This window comes from Lytechinus variegatus, chromosome 1 (genome assembly GCF_018143015.1).
Source record: "Lytechinus variegatus isolate NC3 chromosome 1, Lvar_3.0, whole genome shotgun sequence".
Lineage (NCBI taxonomy): Eukaryota > Metazoa > Echinodermata > Echinoidea > Temnopleuroida > Toxopneustidae > Lytechinus > Lytechinus variegatus.
The window spans coordinates 49881258-49901559 of NC_054740.1; the positions used below are offsets into that span (position 1 = coordinate 49881258).

Sequence of the window (20302 nt, forward strand, 5' to 3'; positions counted from 1 at the left end):
GCAGTCTCGCCTGCATTACTCAGTTCAATATAGCAGCAGTGCTGACTTTGATGGTCAAAGTTCATTAAAGGACAAGTCCACCCCAACAAAAACGCTGACATGGCAACACACCTGGCTCATGGCATACTCCATTGAAAGTGCTTTTGTTGTTTTTTGGAAGCCCCCCAGTTATGGCCGCCACAAGTTACAGTGAGGTGAAGTTGAATTCACCTATACTTTTCTTAAGCCACTTTAAAAATTTCTAAGTGCCTTTTAAATCTGAAGTATTATTATTTCAACTTTCAATTAGAATAATATTAGCAATGAATTATTATTATTATTTTTTTTTTTGGGGGGATTAAGATATAGGACCTACTCTTCACTTTAAACCCCTATGAATTAAACCCTGGTGAGATATTTGTTTACAGGCTTCAGGAGGATGTTCTCAATTTATGTATCAACTCTGGAGATAATTTGAGATTCAATAAATCAATTTTCACGAAAATTATACTAATGTGTAATCTTCTTTACATTGATGCTAAACAAAAGTTAGCTATCAAAATACTTAATCAAATGGGCAAAATCTAATCCCTTATTCTCATAAGTAGAATTCTATGGTAGGCAATGTTCTTTTCTTAATCTTTCGAAGGTTAGGATCTTACTGTGATAGTGAGTTATACATCATTTCAAAACTAATTAGAATTTCCTGTATTAAAAGAGAGATTAAATCCAATATCTATTTCTTCTGACTTTTTAAGAGTTTTGCGGTGCCAGGTCTCATATGGCCTGTCAGTTGAGCTATCTAAATGGACATGCCTGCAACAGCTTCACTCACTCACTCAAAATTCTGCTGATATTTGTATAAACCTTAAATGAATTTTATGCATCAAACTTACCTGGCTATGCTGACAAAGCAATGCCTTCTCTCCAAAAATAGTAGGAATCAACAGAGGTGCTCCACATGATTTGATCACTGCAAAGAAAAAAAAATGAAGACTGAACTCAAGCAATGTAAATCAAACTCCAGGATATCAGTATTTTTGTGGTTGTCCATTCAGAAATGATAAAAATATACAGTATACAATATACATTTTGACCAACTGGCCTGGGTCATCCTTCTTTAACCATTTGAATTGCACATCAGGTATAAATAGAAGAGTACACTTTGGAGCCATGTAATTATCGTCTTTCTCTTGAAATTAAAATGGGGTATATGGATTTGGGGCTGGTAAAACTCGGGGGGGGGGGGGCAAGTACAGTAACTCTTTAACCATTTCCAAAGTTTTCCTCCCAAGAATGAAATTATTGCAAACCCACTCTTTATCAACCATCTCAATAACATACTTTTCCTGGTGTCTTCATTTTCTGCTGCTGCAGCCAAGATCAGGTTTTTGAGCTCCAAACCTTGCTTGGGGTCTTACATATCTCTAGTAATGGATCAGCATATTCAAATGTCCTGCTTCCAACTTCTGCTTAATTGGGTCCTCTGACAGTCTCTCAAACTCTTTCAAAATCAAATGAAAAGAATAAAACAGGAATTTAAACAGGGCAGTCTTATGTTTCTCTGCGTGAAAAAAAAGAGAAAAAGAATAGGTGTGTACAAAATGGCTCAATCAAGAATAATTTTGAAGATCATGTGCGAATCTCTACACTCTTGATAAAATGACCCAACTGACTCCAGTCTTTCTTTGTCTCCACGAGTTGGAATCACTCTGTGTTTACAATGATCAATGTATTGAATTCATATGGAAATTTATTGGTGAACAATTACATACAGTTCTTTAAATGGGCCTATCACTTAACCCATTCACAAAGATAAGTTTTTGCATATGAGATGCTCATTGAAATTGTCCCTTACTTGTCAGCAAGAACAAAAATTCTAGTAAGAACGAAGAGTAAATCTTTTGCTCTTGTAAATTTTAGCACTTTGCAAATTTTGATCTCCTTTTAATTTCAAGCCTGTACACGCTATTTACTAAGAGATTTTGCATTGAGTGTGAAATGGTAGGACCTTTAGATTCTTCTCGATCAACAGACATGATATGATTGAGATCAGATAAAGATTAAAATTTCAAACTTTCTAAATATTATGTTTTCACACAATTTATTTTTTCAAAGATGGATACTAATAAACTAGGTTAAAATACAGAATGTGATTGCATGATCCTAGAAATGTGAACATACCCATTTCTATAAAACTTGAAGCTCCGATTCTAGTTAACCCTAACTAGGCCGGGCTTTTTTGGCTGTTCTGTGGCCGGGGGGGGGGTTGATTCAACCATTCCCCCTCCCCCGAGATCTTGGACGCGGATCGCACGAGCGCTGCAAAACTTTGCACGGAGATTTTTTTTTAAATGAATAAATTATGCTAATTTATGCATAAATCATACTTCTTGCTCTAATTCACTAAATAACGCCCTAGCATGCCTAGAATGCTATTTTTGTAAAAATATTCTTTGAAGCATTTTTAACAATTGCAATTTAAAATAAAATTTGGTTTGGAAATCAATTTATGTATTTTATTGTTTTGTGAATTTCTTATGTATTTCTTTGTTTTTCAGCTTTTTATTTTCTTTGTTATTTTCACCAGATTTATTGCACAAACTTTGAATCATAATTATGCTTAAATCAATTGATTTCAGCTGTTTAAGGTAAAAATAATCATATCTTTATGAATAAGATGAGAAAACTCAATTTGCATTGACTTTGTACACAAAATCACGTTTTGGAACAATATTTGGTCTGACATGCACTTACAAAATGTCGCGTCATTTCAGAACCGCGTACACGGGTGTCGTAAATTTGGTCTCAAAAGATGCGCCAGACTTAATGTATAAACTCTGCGAGTGGCGCAGTCAAAACATTTTGCGCGGGGGAATGATCGCAGAAAATGTTGAGGGGGGGGGTGAATTAACCCCCCTGCCTGTTTAGGGTTAAGCATGGACTTGCTTATTCCAAGAATAGACCCTTGTTACACGAAAATCTAATGATAGATTCTTGTTCATAAATGAAGTTTTTTTAATCTGTATTAATACTGATTTGAACTTACCTCATCTTCATGGAAAAGGTAAGGGTACATATCCTTCAAGTAGGATTCAGTCCAGTTGCTGTTGATGATACCCTTGCGCCTATGGGCTAAAGTTAGTGACACTAGATTGTCTATCATCAAGCTGTCCTGTCTTGTTTTTCTGGATTCATTCTGAAGCATCTTGATGTGAACATTGATCATTTCTTCATCCTCACCTTCTGGGAATGCAGGAAGGTACTTTCTTTATGCCATACATGTGTTTGCCTGCAGCTTTGTCTGGTTTGGGTGTAGTCCCCTTTTTTTTGCTTCCATTTGTCCTAATTGATTATCACGTTCATGACACTTCCTGCAATTCCTGAATCTGTTGCGTAGTGACTTCTTCCAGTAGCCCTGTAAAAAAAATCATAAAATCATAAAAAACAAATAAAATGTGCCAAAAAGAAAGAAATGAATTGGAAATATTCTTAATGTTATGTTGATGGGATAAATTTGACACATGCTTCAGATAGTGACTGCATTTCCAAGTTAATAAAAACAAAAACCCTATCCATTCAAGATGGGGGCTGGGGGTTGGCTTTGCGATCGAGCCTACTCTCACATCTCAACATTATGTAATAAAAATATTCATCTTAATTATTGTTGGGAAAGGGGCACTTATCAAATTAAAAACACCTCAGTAGACCAGGAACAGGTCCTACAGGACACCTCTACATTTTTCTGTGAGAAGGAAATGCATGTAGTCTAGACTCACCCAAGGGTTTATTACATGCCTGCCTGTGGGGAATCTAAGACTATATGGCTGTACACAGCACACAATTTAAAAAATCATTAAAATATCACTTTTGTGACCATAATACTAATTTCTGTACAGTTGCAATTTATTTTCATTAGTAGCTTGGGGGAAATTTTAGTATTCACCAGAGCGCTCGAAAATTTAAATTTTGGTCATATTTTTGTGTACGCCCTCTATTAGTGGAAAAATAAAGGCAAGACAATTGTAGTTTTTCAATCTCTATTTTTAATTAAGAAAAATTAATTTAAATGATCAAATTTAATTAAGAGACAAGTTACATGTATATGATAAATAGCTGTAATGGTACCTAACGGTGTCAAAAAATAAACATTTGTCCCAAAGAAAAGGAGAAAATAGGCCAAACATTGCCGACCTTATTTCACCACACAGGGAGCAGTAACACTAACAGAGAACAAGGTTATATCATAACCTTGTTCATAGAATGAGTGGTCTAGATTTGATCTACCTGATGTGAGAGTCATTTTGAACTCAGATTATATCGATAGGCAAGTGACAAATAATAGTAAGTGCTAGACCTATCATCCAATAAGAGCAAGAATTGAAAAATACAGGAACTTGTTCTTCTCAATACCGGTACCATCATCAATCAAATGGAACCACTTGATTGACATCGAATAAACTCGCCATCGACAAACTCATTCAAGAAGGCCATCGAAAAGGCCTTCTAATCATCCCTTCGCCCTCCCTCAAGCTCACCCGATGCGTTCATGCCCAGGAGGTCTCACAGGCCTAATTCATTCCCCATAGACTCATGTGTTAAATTGGCACTTTAAAAAATTCATAAAAAATAAGGATGAAATTCGGGGGTCGAATGTTTACTACCAGTGGATAGGATTTATATCTGGCAATCCATATCTGACCAGAAAGGGTCCCTCGACCGGCTCATTTTAAAAATAAATTGGCGTGTTTGAAGACACCGTCGGGGGGAGCAGATTCATCAACTCAAACAGCAAAATAGCCCTAATCCTTCCGCCAGTCATAATATAGTCCAAAATTGGTGATATTTCTTCCCAATTAGGGAAAAGGAAGTTCAGTAATTACCAAAAATAGAATCAGTGTTAGATGGACAATCATATGCATACACTTTGTCAATCAGCCATATCAAAATAAAAAAATAGCAATGGGTTGGCTCGAATGAATATCTATGGCCTACCACTAGTAATTAGGCCCGTGAGACCTGTATTGTATGGCACATGAAGGTTTCTTTTTAATTTACCTTCCTGGCTTTTCTTCAACATCTGTACACTCACTTTATCACAAAGAAATGCATGAAATATACAGATGTGTTATGTAATGACCATTTCTAATGTTACTCCTAATGTCCAGTGCCCTATGGATTTACACACATCCTACATGCCTATGTAGCTCAACAATGGATGCAATGTAGGGCCCAAATCCTATAATGCAAATTGTAGATATGAATAGTGTGCATATCTGGATTCAAGATCTGCCCACAATATAAATACCAGATTCACATGAGTTTAATTAGATAACAATAAAAAGAAATGAGAATCAACATACAAGCATACTATACATTCACATCTTCCTATGACAAGGGCCCAAGCCAGGGTGTAAGAGAAAGAGACAGGGGGTTAGATGGCTTGTATTCTAAATGGATGGGGGCTAGTCTGGCTAGAAGTCAGTAAAAGTTGAACAAGATGGCAGTAGAACTCATTCTCAGCCCCCCCCCCCACATACTAACTATGCTTTTCTCTACCCCCCCCCCTCTTGAATCCACCACTCTTCAGTCAAATTCTAAAGTTTTCTCTTCTCATTCCCTTCCCCATGAACCAATTTCACAAGCGCAATTGATGCAAGGCCTATCTAATGTGAGCTTTATCTCGTGATGGGTGCAATACACGATTTACAGCAGCGCTCGTCGGTATACGAAAACACACAACATGCAAGCAAGTCCCAGTGACAAATACATGCACATACAGCCTACACAGCCTAGCCTAGGTACACAAACACAGAGTTAGTTACTAATAACAACTTGTTACCTGTAGTACCCCCTATGTAGCCTTGTATAGCCATGAAGTTCAGTTTTTGGACCTCTTGATGATTGAAACATGTCTACTAGTAGAAACAATCTGCTACTGAAGAGTTGGGCAGGGATTTCATCCACTAAGGAATTTTAGGCTATGGTCAAGGTTATATATATGTATTGTATGGCACATGAAGGTTTCTTTTTAATTTACCTTCCTGGCTTTTCTTCAACATCTGTACACTCACTTTATCACAAAGAAATGCATGAAATATACAGATGTGTTATGTAATGACCATTTCTAATGTTACTCCTAATGTCCAGTGCCCTATGGATTTACACACATCCTACATGCCTATATGTAGCTCAACAATGGATGCAATGTAGGGCCCAAATCCTATAATGCAAATTGTAGATATGAACAGTGTGCATATCTGGATTCAAGATCTGCCCACAATATAAATACCAGATTCACATGAGTTTAATTAGATAACAATAAAAAGAAATGAGAATCAACATACAAGCATACTATACATTCACATCTTCCTATGACAAGGGCCCAAGCCAGGGTGTAAGAGAAAGAGACAGGGGGTAAGATGGCTTGTATTCTAAATGGATGGGGGCTAGTCTGGCTAGAAGTCAGTAAAAGTTGAACAAGATGGCAGTAGAACTCATTCTCAGCCCCCCCCCCCCCACATACTAACTATGCTTTTCTCTACCCCCCCCCCTCTTGAATCCACCACTCTTCAGTCAAATTCTAAAGTTGTCTCTTCTCATTCCCTTCCCCATGAACCAATTTCACAAGCGCAATTGATGCAAGGCCTATCTAATGTGAGCTTTATCTCGTGATGGGTGCAATACACGATTTACAGCAGCGCTCGTCGGTATACGAAAAACACACGACAACATGCAAGCAAGTCCCAGTGACAAATACATGCACATACAGCCTACACAGCCTAGCCTAGGTACACAAACACAGGGTTAGTTACTAATAACAACTTGTTACCTGTAGTACCCCCTATGTAGCCTTGTATAGCCATGAAGTTCAGTTTTTGGACCTCTTGATGATTGAAACATGTCTACTAGTAGAAACAATCTGCTACTGAAGAGTTGGGCAGGGATTTCATCCACTAAGGAATTTTAGGCTATGGTCAAGGTTATATATAGGTCTCACAGGCCTAATTCATTCCCCATAGACTCATGTGTTAAATTGGCACTTTAAAAAATTCATAAAAAATAAGGATGAAATTCGGGGGTCGAATGTTTACTACCAGTGGATAGGATTTATATCTGGCAATCCATATCTGACCAGAAAAGGGTCCCTCGACCGGCTCATTTTAAAAATAAATTGGCGTGTTTGAAGACACCGTCGGGGGGAGCAGATTCATCAACTCAAACAGCAAAATAGCCCTAATCCTTCCGCCAGTCATAATATAGTCCAAAATTGGTGATATTTCTTCCCAATTAGGGAAAAGGAAGTTCAGTAATTACCAAAAATAGAATCAGTGTTAGATGGACAATCATATGCATACACTTTGTCAATCAGCCATATCAAAATAAAAAAAATAGCAATGGGTTGGCTCGAATGAATATCTATGGCCTACCACTAGTAATTAGGCCCGTGAGACCTGTATTGTATGGCACATGAAGGTTTCTTTTTAATTTACCTTCCTGGCTTTTCTTCAACATCTGTACACTCACTTTATCACAAAGAAATGCATGAAATATACAGATGTGTTATGTAATGACCATTTCTAATGTTACTCCTAATGTCCAGTGCCCTATGGATTTACACACATCCTACATGCCTATATGTAGCTCAACAATGGATGCAATGTAGGGCCCAAATCCTATAATGCAAATTGTAGATATGAATAGTGTGCATATCTGGATTCAAGATCTGCCCACAATATAAATACCAGATTCACATGAGTTTAATTAGATAACAATAAAAAGAAATGAGAATCAACATACAAGCATACTATACATTCACATCTTCCTATGACAAGGGCCCAAGCCAGGGTGTAAGAGAAAGAGACAGGGGGTTAGATGGCTTGTATTCTAAATGGATGGGGGCTAGTCTGGCTAGAAGTCAGTAAAAGTTGAACAAGATGGCAGTAGAACTCATTCTCAGCCCCCCCCCCCACATACTAACTATGCTTTTCTCTACCCCCCCCCCCCCCCTCTTGAATCCACCACTCTTCAGTCAAATTCTAAAGTTGTCTCTTTCATTCCCTTCCCCATGAACCAATTTCACAAGCGCAATTGATGCAAGGCCTATCTAATGTGAGCTTTATCTCGTGATGGGTGCAATACACGATTTACAGCAGCGCTCGTCGGTATACGAAAACACACAACATGCAAGCAAGTCCCAGTGACAAACACATGCACATACAGCCTACACAGCCTAGCCTAGGTACACAAACACAGAGTTAGTTACTAATAACAACTTGTTACCTGTAGTACCCCCTATGTAGCCTTGTATAGCCATGAAGTTCAGTTTTTGGACCTCTTGATGATTGAAACATGTCTACTAGTAGAAACAATCTGCTACTGAAGAGTTGGGCAGGGATTTCATCCACTAAGGAATTTTAGGCTATGGTCAAGGTTATATATATGTATTGTATGGCACATGAAGGTTTCTTTTTAATTTACCTTCCTGGCTTTTCTTCAACATCTGTACACTCACTTTATCACAAAGAAATGCATGAAATATACAGATGTGTTATGTAATGACCATTTCTAATGTTACTCCTAATGTCCAGTGCCCTATGGATTTACACACATCCTACATGCCTATATGTAGCTCAACAATGGATGCAATGTAGGGCCCAAATCCTATAATGCAAATTGTAGATATGAATAGTGTGCATATCTGGATTCAAGATCTGCCCACAATATAAATACCAGATTCACATGAGTTTAATTAGATAACAATAAAAAGAAATGAGAATCAACATACAAGCATACTATACATTCACATCTTCCTATGACAAGGGCCCAAGCCAGGGTGTAAGAGAAAGAGACAGGGGGTTAGATGGCTTGTATTCTAAATGGATGGGGGCTAGTCTGGCTAGAAGTCAGTAAAAGTTGAACAAGATGGCAGTAGAACTCATTCTCAGCCCCCCCCCCCACATAATAACTATGCTTTTCTCTACCCCCCCCCCCCCCTCTTGAATCCACCACTCTTCAGTCAAATTCTAAAGTTGTCTCTTCTCATTCCCTTCCCCATGAACCAATTTCACAAGCGCAATTGATGCAAGGCCTATCTAATGTGAGCTTTATCTCGTGATGGGTGCAATACACGATTTACAGCAGCGCTCGTCGGTATACGAAAACACACGACAACATGCAAGCAAGTCCCAGTGACAAATACATGCACATACAGCCTACACAGCCTAGCCTAGGTACACAAACACAGGGTTAGTTACTAATAACAACTTGTTACCTGTAGTACCCCCTATGTAGCCTTGTATAGCCATGAAGTTCAGTTTTTGGACCTCTTGATGATTGAAACATGTCTACTAGTAGAAACAATCTGCTACTGAAGAGTTGGGCAGGGATTTCATCCACTAAGGAATTTTAGGCTATGGTCAAGGTTATATATAGGTCTCACAGGCCTAATTCATTCCCCATAGACTCATGTGTTAAATTGGCACTTTAAAAAATTCATAAAAAATAAGGATGAAATTCGGGGGTCGAATGTTTACTACCAGTGGATAGGATTTATATCTGGCAATCCATATCTGACCAGAAAAGGGTCCCTCGACCGGCTCATTTTAAAAATAAATTGGCGTGTTTGAAGACACCGTCGGGGGGAGCAGATTCATCAACTCAAACAGCAAAATAGCCCTAATCCTTCCGCCAGTCATAATATAGTCCAAAATTGGTGATATTTCTTCCCAATTAGGGAAAAGGAAGTTCAGTAATTACCAAAAATAGAATCAGTGTTAGATGGACAATCATATGCATACACTTTGTCAATCAGCCATATCAAAATAAAAAAAATAGCAATGGGTTGGCTCGAATGAATATCTATGGCCTACCACTAGTAATTAGGCCCGTGAGACCTGTATTGTATGGCACATGAAGGTTTCTTTTTAATTTACCTTCCTGGCTTTTCTTCAACATCTGTACACTCACTTTATCACAAAGAAATGCATGAAATATACAGATGTGTTATGTAATGACCATTTCTAATGTTACTCCTAATGTCCAGTGCCCTATGGATTTACACACATCCTACATGCCTATATGTAGCTCAACAATGGATGCAATGTAGGGCCCAAATCCTATAATGCAAATTGTAGATATGAATAGTGTGCATATCTGGATTCAAGATCTGCCCACAATATAAATACCAGATTCACATGAGTTTAATTAGATAACAATAAAAAGAAATGAGAATCAACATACAAGCATACTATACATTCACATCTTCCTATGACAAGGGCCCAAGCCAGGGTGTAAGAGAAAGAGACAGGGGGTAAGATGGCTTGTATTCTAAATGGATGGGGGCTAGTCTGGCTAGAAGTCAGTAAAAGTTGAACAAGATGGCAGTAGAACTCATTCTCAGCCCCCCCCCCCACATACTAACTATGCTTTTCTCTACCCCCCCCCCCCCCTCTTGAATCCACCACTCTTCAGTCAAATTCTAAAGTTGTCTCTTCTCATTCCCTTCCCCATGAACCAATTTCACAAGCGCAATTGATGCAAGGCCTATCTAATGTGAGCTTTATCTCGTGATGGGTGCAATACACGATTTACAGCAGCGCTCGTCGGTATACGAAAACACACGACAACATGCAAGCAAGTCCCAGTGACAAATACATGCACATACAGCCTACACAGCCTAGCCTAGGTACACAAACACAGGGTTAGTTACTAATAACAACTTGTTACCTGTAGTACCCCCTATGTAGCCTTGTATAGCCATGAAGTTCAGTTTTTGGACCTCTTGATGATTGAAACATGTCTACTAGTAGAAACAATCTGCTACTGAAGAGTTGGGCAGGGATTTCATCCACTAAGGAATTTTAGGCTATGCCTATGGTCAAGGTTATATATAGGTCTCACAGGCCTAATTCATTCCCCATAGACTCATGTGTTAAATTGGCACTTTAAAAAATTCATAAAAAATAAGGATGAAATTCGGGGGTCGAATGTTTACTACCAGTGGATAGGATTTATATCTGGCAATCCATATCTGACCAGAAAAGGGTCCCTCGACCGGCTCATTTTAAAAATAAATTGGCGTGTTTGAAGACACCGTCGGGGGGAGCAGATTCATCAACTCAAACAGCAAAATAGCCCTAATCCTTCCGCCAGTCATAATATAGTCCAAAATTGGTGATATTTCTTCCCAATTAGGGAAAAGGAAGTTCAGTAATTACCAAAAATAGAATCAGTGTTAGATGGACAATCATATGCATACACTTTGTCAATCAGCCATATCAAAATAAAAAAAATAGCAATGGGTTGGCTCGAATGAATATCTATGGCCTACCACTAGTAATTAGGCCCGTGAGACCTGTATTGTATGGCACATGAAGGTTTCTTTTTAATTTACCTTCCTGGCTTTTCTTCAACATCTGTACACTCACTTTATCACAAAGAAATGCATGAAATATACAGATGTGTTATGTAATGACCATTTCTAATGTTACTCCTAATGTCCAGTGCCCTATGGATTTACACACATCCTACATGCCTATATGTAGCTCAACAATGGATGCAATGTAGGGCCCAAATCCTATAATGCAAATTGTAGATATGAATAGTGTGCATATCTGGATTCAAGATCTGCCCACAATATAAATACCAGATTCACATGAGTTTAATTAGATAACAATAAAAAGAAATGAGAATCAACATACAAGCATACTATACATTCACATCTTCCTATGACAAGGGCCCAAGCCAGGGTGTAAGAGAAAGAGACAGGGGGTTAGATGGCTTGTATTCTAAATGGATGGGGGCTAGTCTGGCTAGAAGTCAGTAAAAGTTGAACAAGATGGCAGTAGAACTCATTCTCAGCCCCCCCCCCCCACATAATAACTATGCTTTTCTCTACCCCCCCCCCCCCCCTCTTGAATCCACCACTCTTCAGTCAAATTCTAAAGTTGTCTCTTCTCATTCCCTTCCCCATGAACCAATTTCACAAGCGCAATTGATGCAAGGCCTATCTAATGTGAGCTTTATCTCGTGATGGGTGCAATACACGATTTACAGCAGCGCTCGTCGGTATACGAAAACACACGACAACATGCAAGCAAGTCCCAGTGACAAATACATGCACATACAGCCTACACAGCCTAGCCTAGGTACACAAACACAGGGTTAGTTACTAATAACAACTTGTTACCTGTAGTACCCCCTATGTAGCCTTGTATAGCCATGAAGTTCAGTTTTTGGACCTCTTGATGATTGAAACATGTCTACTAGTAGAAACAATCTGCTACTGAAGAGTTGGGCAGGGATTTCATCCACTAAGGAATTTTAGGCTATGCCTATGGTCAAGGTTATATATAGGTCTCACAGGCCTAATTCATTCCCCATAGACTCATGTGTTAAATTGGCACTTTAAAAAATTCATAAAAAATAAGGATGAAATTCGGGGGTCGAATGTTTACTACCAGTGGATAGGATTTATATCTGGCAATCCATATCTGACCAGAAAAGGGTCCCTCGACCGGCTCATTTTAAAAATAAATTGGCGTGTTTGAAGACACCGTCGGGGGGAGCAGATTCATCAACTCAAACAGCAAAATAGCCCTAATCCTTCCGCCAGTCATAATATAGTCCAAAATTGGTGATATTTCTTCCCAATTAGGGAAAAGGAAGTTCAGTAATTACCAAAAATAGAATCAGTGTTAGATGGACAATCATATGCATACACTTTGTCAATCAGCCATATCAAAATAAAAAAAATAGCAATGGGTTGGCTCGAATGAATATCTATGGCCTACCACTAGTAATTAGGCCCGTGAGACCTGTATTGTATGGCACATGAAGGTTTCTTTTTAATTTACCTTCCTGGCTTTTCTTCAACATCTGTACACTCACTTTATCACAAAGAAATGCATGAAATATACAGATGTGTTATGTAATGACCATTTCTAATGTTACTCCTAATGTCCAGTGCCCTATGGATTTACACACATCCTACATGCCTATATGTAGCTCAACAATGGATGCAATGTAGGGCCCAAATCCTATAATGCAAATTGTAGATATGAATAGTGTGCATATCTGGATTCAAGATCTGCCCACAATATAAATACCAGATTCACATGAGTTTAATTAGATAACAATAAAAAGAAATGAGAATCAACATACAAGCATACTATACATTCACATCTTCCTATGACAAGGGCCCAAGCCAGGGTGTAAGAGAAAGAGACAGGGGGTTAGATGGCTTGTATTCTAAATGGATGGGGGCTAGTCTGGCTAGAAGTCAGTAAAAGTTGAACAAGATGGCAGTAGAACTCATTCTCAGCCCCCCCCCCCACATACTAACTATGCTTTTCTCTACCCCCCCCCCTCTTGAATCCACCACTCTTCAGTCAAATTCTAAAGTTGTCTCTTCTCATTCCCTTCCCCATGAACCAATTTCACAAGCGCAATTGATGCAAGGCCTATCTAATGTGAGCTTTATCTCGTGATGGGTGCAATACACGATTTACAGCAGCGCTCGTCGGTATACGAAAACACACGACAGCATGCAAGCAAGTCCCAGTGACAAATACATGCACATACAGCTTACACAGCCTAGCCTAGGTACACAAACACAGGGTTAGTTACTAATAACAACTTGTTACCTGTAGTACCCCCTATGTAGCCTTGTATAGCCATGAAGTTCAGTTTTTGGACCTCTTGATGATTGAAACATGTCTACTAGTAGAAACAATCTGCTACTGAAGAGTTGGGCAGGGATTTCATCCACTAAGGAATTTTAGGCTATGGTCAAGGTTATATATAGGTCTCACAGGCCTAATTCATTCCCCATAGACTCATGTGTTAAATTGGCACTTTAAAAAATTCATAAAAAATAAGGATGAAATTCGGGGGTCGAATGTTTACTACCAGTGGATAGGATTTATATCTGGCAATCCATATCTGACCAGAAAAGGGTCCCTCGACCGGCTCATTTAAAAATAAATTGGCGTGTTTGAAGACACCGTCGGGGGAGCAGATTCATCAACTCAAACAGCAAAATAGCCCTAATCCTTCCGCCAGTCATAATATAGTCCAAAATTGGTGATATTTCTTCCCAATTAGGGAAAAGGAAGTTCAGTAATTACCAAAAATAGAATCAGTGTTAGATGGACAATCATATGCATACACTGTCAATCAGCCATATCAAAATAAAAAAAAATAGCAATGGGTTGGCTCGAATGAATATCTATGGCCTACCACTAGTAATTAGGCCCGTGAGACCAGGAGGGCCCTGTATCGTACACATCCAGATCCAGATTATATTTATAGGCCTAACTGTTAGATGTGGTTATCTGTTTCGTAGGTCAGGTGTCCGGACATTTTATATTTTGGAAGCCTTCTTTTTTGTCTTTGGATTACCCTAAAAATAATTATGAATTCAATAGTTGTAATCATCTTTTATTTTGTTCTCTATAATATTTCCTACATTTTGTACTAAAAATTGATGAAACTTCGCCTGTAAATTTCTTTGACTTGCTAAAAGTCCGGACACACAACCTGTCCGAACACACAACAATACCTACACTCAATTAAACAGACGCGCAGCGGAGCTACACTATCCAGCCATATAGCACACGTACACACACATACACGCTTCCGTCTGGTGCACGTAATCCTCTCAAAGTTCCACAAATCATCACCTAAATTGAGAATCAATTATTCATGTCCACCAAATTTCCTCTCATTCTCTTCAGCAAATTAATTCCTCAGCGGCCTACAGGTGAAATGAACAAAATTATTCACAAAACTGCAGGATTAAAAATGGTTTTACTCACAGTATTCTCTTGATCCAATTCAGCAATGGCGACGTCAAACGGGAATGGGTCAACTAAGACTCATTTAATTTTGTTAGTGAGTCAAGTTTCGCCTGACTCACAAATATTATATATAAATGAGTCACATGACTCACTTTTATCTGTGGATGAACTTTGCGCTTCGCACACATCAACTTGGAGCCTCCCGGTTTTTTTTTTTGGGGGGAGGATCTCCAGATCAGAAGTTGCTTGGGGTTGGCTTTGGAGTTTCTGCTGTATTGTATAAAGCCTAAGGTCATCATGCACCTTTTACGCCAAAGGTTCTGCACCTAACTGTAAAATCTTGGCGATAAACACACAGATGTTATATCCGGGTAAGACTATACAACCATAAACGCCACCTATAAAATCACAATGATCATGCTCTCAATTACAATCTAAGACTAAGAGGAGCATGCAGTGGATAGGGTATATGACTCCGTAACAGTAGGTTATTAATACTAACAGTAATACAACTGCTGATTATATGCATTGCAGATCCATACAATGGGTATAACTGCGGGGCTACTGCTATGGAAGGCCTGGGTTTTAAAAGGCGCATGGAATTTAGCTACAGGATGTAGACTTGAGACAAGAACTAGGCCTAACCTCTCTTTTATAGGCCTACATTATAATGCACTTGTCAATGTAATGACGCACCCCACTACCCCCGGACATGGGTGCGTGGTGGTAATTTTTTGACTGACCACACGGGTTTTTGAGCTTTTTGAGCAACAGAGCTCAGAAAACTACACCATGTACATCAGTAGAATAGGAAAAAGATTCTGCATTCATTGTGCCCATTTTTGTTGCATGACCATACTACATTTGATGCCAGGAATTTTATAAATGAGAATAATCTTTAAAGTCTTTAAATTGGCAACACGTTGGGAAGTTAGAGATCACTGTTTTTCATCAAAATTTGCCATTTTTAAAAACATTTGTCAAAGTTTCTAACCATATGTGTTGTTTTCAAAGACATGACATTCAATTAGAAGCACGTAGCATTACAATTAGAATATTGCTGTTGCCAATTTGAAGAACAAAATGTGATCGATTTAGCCCTTAAATAATTCCTGTCCTGAATGGGTTAACGAACAACACGTTGAAAGTGACGCACACCTCGGTCACTTTTTTGACGGACATCCTCGGTATATTTGACGCACCCCCGCAAATACTGAAACGATTTTTGCTTTATTTTTTTTTGTTTTATTCAAGCAATTTCATTTTCTTTTGGTTCATAAACATAATTTGAAAAAGTTTCGGCAAGTGCAATTGCATAGACTTCATGTACAAAGCTGACTGTAATTCCCGACTTGCTATGATTCGGACGCTATGCGAGCGCGAACAGCGGCTGCACCTTGCGGGCTGCTGGGTCTTGCGTTGTGCGACGCAATTCCGCGGCTCTCTTACGCATTGACTTTGCGTGCGCAATGTGCGCTGTCCGAATCTTTGGCAGGGGCGTCCGAATCATGGATGGAAAAAATATCGATACGTTTTATAATTTTCTGAAAAAACATGAATTGTTTTGAAATTGAAATTTATTAAAATAAATAGGCACATTTATTTGACAAACATTTATCATTTTGTGAAAACTAAGTTTAGCAGGAAAAATATTGCAAAAAAAGCTTAAGTGTCCGAATCTTGGGCACTTTACTCTAGAGGGCCTTGCAAAAATGTGCTCAGAATTAAAGATTTGAGCGCTCTTTGGATTAAAAACCAACATGGCAGCAAAGATAATAATAAAAGACACATAATTCAAGGTTAATTTTTTTTTGGCTATAATAATCATATTTGAAGACCCTTTTTTTTACTATGTGTTGTGTACTGCTAAGTTTCCCTACACAACAGGTCCAAGACTAACACACTAGTCTAGAAAGTAGAACAGTAATACGACGTTATCATTTGTCGTTAGATATCTAACGTTAATAGTACCACTACCACAGGTCTAACAATATTACAAACATGTTTGGCTTTGGCCTTTGCACTGCTTGCCTCGACATCAATCGCACTGATATTTGATAAACTAGCGTTAGCCCGACAAGACCTGTTTCTAATCTAAATACTACTGTTAGTGTTAGTACGCTGTGCGAATATACTGGGCTCTGTAATCATGGTAATCCTGTATAGTTGGGGCCTAACACATGATGAGTAAAGTTTGCCTCAGAAAACCATAGCTCAAGCGAATTCCATGATTTGATTTGTCAAATGAATGATTAGACTAGGCCCCTACTGTATCAACTTGTCAGATCATATTTACATACCTTCAAAATTTGAAGCAAAACGCTCCAATCCGCTGGCTTGGAGGAGCCTCCTTACCGTCTCGTCCATCGTGATGTGATGTAAGGTTCTACTACAAACCGCGCGTGTGCATGTACTGTGGGGATCGGATATGTCGATACATATACGTGATGTCGCGATGTATGTGGCACGATCATGGCCAAAAAATTCGCGTGAATCGGAAGGACAAATCAGGCAACATGATTGCTCGCGCCTTAAAGATTGCTCCAATCAAATTGCATCGCCTGAACGTCTGCAATTTCCAAAAAAAAATCGCTGACCCGGAACGGGGTCACAAGCATTCATTTAATGCTGGTGCTCAGATTGCGTTCAGCTGACTCCTTCCCGGGTCAATGTGACTCGGAAAGGGTGAGATATTTGGGACTCGGAAAAGTGGTCAATATTCTGACCCGGGGTTTTTAAGAGTGCACGTAAAGAGTTATAAAATCCAAGTTTTTGTAGCGTTATGTGCAGACGGGTGGATCAACAGATGTTACAGATAATCCCTTCGTCTCCCTTTACCTCCAGTGAGCTCGAAAAAAACTACATAATCTGATTTCATTTTAGAGGGAATAGCACTGCTCATTTCAATTATTGCAACATTCACACAAAATCCATACCATTCCATGACTGTCAAGCAGTCTAGGCCATGTCTGCAACAAGGTCCCAAGTGAAGTGTTCTCGGAATAGATCATGTTCAGTCGTATCTTGGAAATGGCAGCCATGTATTCTTGAATAGTTTTATGCGATTCAACGTTGTGCTGCATCCACCTGCGCATTTCAGCAGCTCTATCTTCTGAGATTGGTGGATCTGCTCAACATAAAGGAGGAACCAACTATTACCGAATTCGATATCAGTACAAGGTACAATCCTCATTTCATACATGGGACACTCTAGAACAATTCTCCTTAAAAAAATATATAATGGAGAAATTTTGTATTTTTGATCCATCATGCTTTATAGGTGGTATGTGGGTATTAAAGATGTGAATGTGTGTGCGTTTATGTATGATTCTGATCACACGAGAGCGGCTCATAACACATTTATTAAAAGCAAATATATATTAGTATGTTATTCACTTACTTCATTCCGTCTATGTTAATTACATGTTTGCCTGTAGGGCCTAGCAATTTTGATGTACAATACAAAATATATATCTTTTTTTTGTTTTTTTAAAGTGTACATTTAAAAGTCATGTTCACCCCAACAGCTAATTGATTTGAGTGAATCGAGAAAATCAGATAAAGATAAGCTGCACGTTCAAACATTTTTATATTCATTTTTCACCTAAACTGTGTAGTTTCGAATCAGTGGTATGTAAAAAAAGGTCTGACGTCACTTCAGCGACTAATTGCATTGTATTCATTGGGGGTGATGCTAGCTTTGTATTTATATTGTGACATAAACAAACCCCGTTCATAAAGCTGTTCGTAAGTTAAGAAGGACTGGTGGTCCTTTCTTGTAGTAAATGATGTTCACTATATGTTCATTGTTGATCATGTTAGCGCATAAGAATGGTTCACCAGTCGTTCTTAAAGGACAAGTCCACCCCAACAAAAACTTGATTTGAATAAAAAGAGAAAAATTCAACAAGCATAACACTAAAAATTTCATCAAAATCGGTTGTAAAATAAGAAAGTTATGACATTTCAAAATTTTGCTTCATTTCACACAAACAGTTACATGGACGAGCCAGCTACATCCAAATGAGAGAGTCGATGATGTCATTCACTCACTATTTCTTTTTTTTTTTATTGTTTGAAATATAAAATATTTTGATTTTCTCATCATTGTCATGTGAAATGAAGTTTCATTCCTCCCTGAACACGTGGAATTCCATTATTTTAACATTTTGTGCTTCAGGCAAGGAGGTCCCAATCGTCAAATTCGTAAAAAATGAAATATTGTATAATTCAAACAATAAAAAACAAAAGAAATAGTGAGTGAGTGACATCATCAAATCTCTCATTTGGATGTAACTGGCTCGTTCATATAACTAATAAGCGAAACTTTGAAATGTCATAACTTTTTTATTTTACATCCGATTTTTATGAAATCTTCAGCATTGTGCTTGTCTGATTTTTCTCTATTGATTCAAATCAACATTTTTCTGAGGTGGACTTGACCTTTAACTTACGAACAGCTTCACGAAACACCCACCTGAGCTGTAGCAAGCACTACGAGTTCACCATAAAGCCAGTGCACACTCTGATATATGAAGAAGTCAGGATCCAACATTGAGAGAGGGAACCCCTCTTTTTTCTCAAAGCTAGCGTAGATGCACTGACTCCCGATTTCCCTAACCAATTACAAATCCCCTCAGGTTATCCTCATCCCTATACGGTGACTTAGGGAAAGAACGCTTCCCTCTTTCAAAGTACAATCTAGACTAACTCTGATGGCGAATCTGCATAATACTATACATTTACAGATACAGATATATTGCGGGTGTTAAATGTATATTATCCGTAAATTACGGGAGACTTTACGAACGAATGAATATCTTTTCTTACTAGCGTATTCAACATTTATTTTGTGCACTTAATAACCACAAGATAGGAACCATGCAGTCGCTCGTAACTATTGAACAGCTTTATGAAACATCCACCAGTGACCTGCTGCAAAAAGAAAAACTCTGCCATTTTTTTGCCACACTGTCATAATTATGTTTCCAAGTATTTTTGTTAATTTTTAACAGTTGTTTCATGTTAAAAGTTTCCAAACAACATGCCCCAGGTCTATTTTGTTGATAACACTCCCTCCCCGAATCTTGTGGACAATGCCCCCCCCCCCCTTCTGGCAAATTGTAATCCCTTGAAGTATAATCTGTCAGAGAAATCTTCAACATCTGGGTAGTTACTCAATCTCTATGTGTAATATTATATATGTGAGTTATTGGTCACAAGGGGGGGGGGGTGAATAGTCATTTTAAACTCTACCTATAGAATGTATGTCTACATGTATATCAATATGGATCAGATGTCCCTTTCAACTTGGGTTACTTTTTTTATCAAAATACATAATATAAGCGATTCTCTTATAATTTACACCATGCAGGCAATTTACACAGTGCATTTGGAACAGTTCTAACACACCCGATGCATAACCGAGGGCGTTTTGGACAGTTTAAAATGCAACAAGTTGGGATAGCAATTGTTTTTATGAAAATGAGGTGCATTATAAGATGTTTCAAAAGACAGTTATA

The 20302-nt window shown here is 38.4% G+C and overlaps 1 long non-coding RNA gene across 1 annotated transcript; it reads right to left on the reverse strand.

The window, feature by feature from the left end:
• Positions 1–909: 909 nt before the first annotated feature.
• LOC121415696 lies at positions 910–14835 on the reverse strand. Its single transcript, XR_005970032.1, has 4 exons — positions 14799–14835; positions 3029–3397; positions 1324–1483; positions 910–952 (listed from the first exon to the last, which is right to left on the reverse strand). It is a non-coding gene; the product is annotated as an uncharacterized LOC121415696 (long non-coding RNA).
• Positions 14836–20302: the final 5467 nt, after the last annotated feature.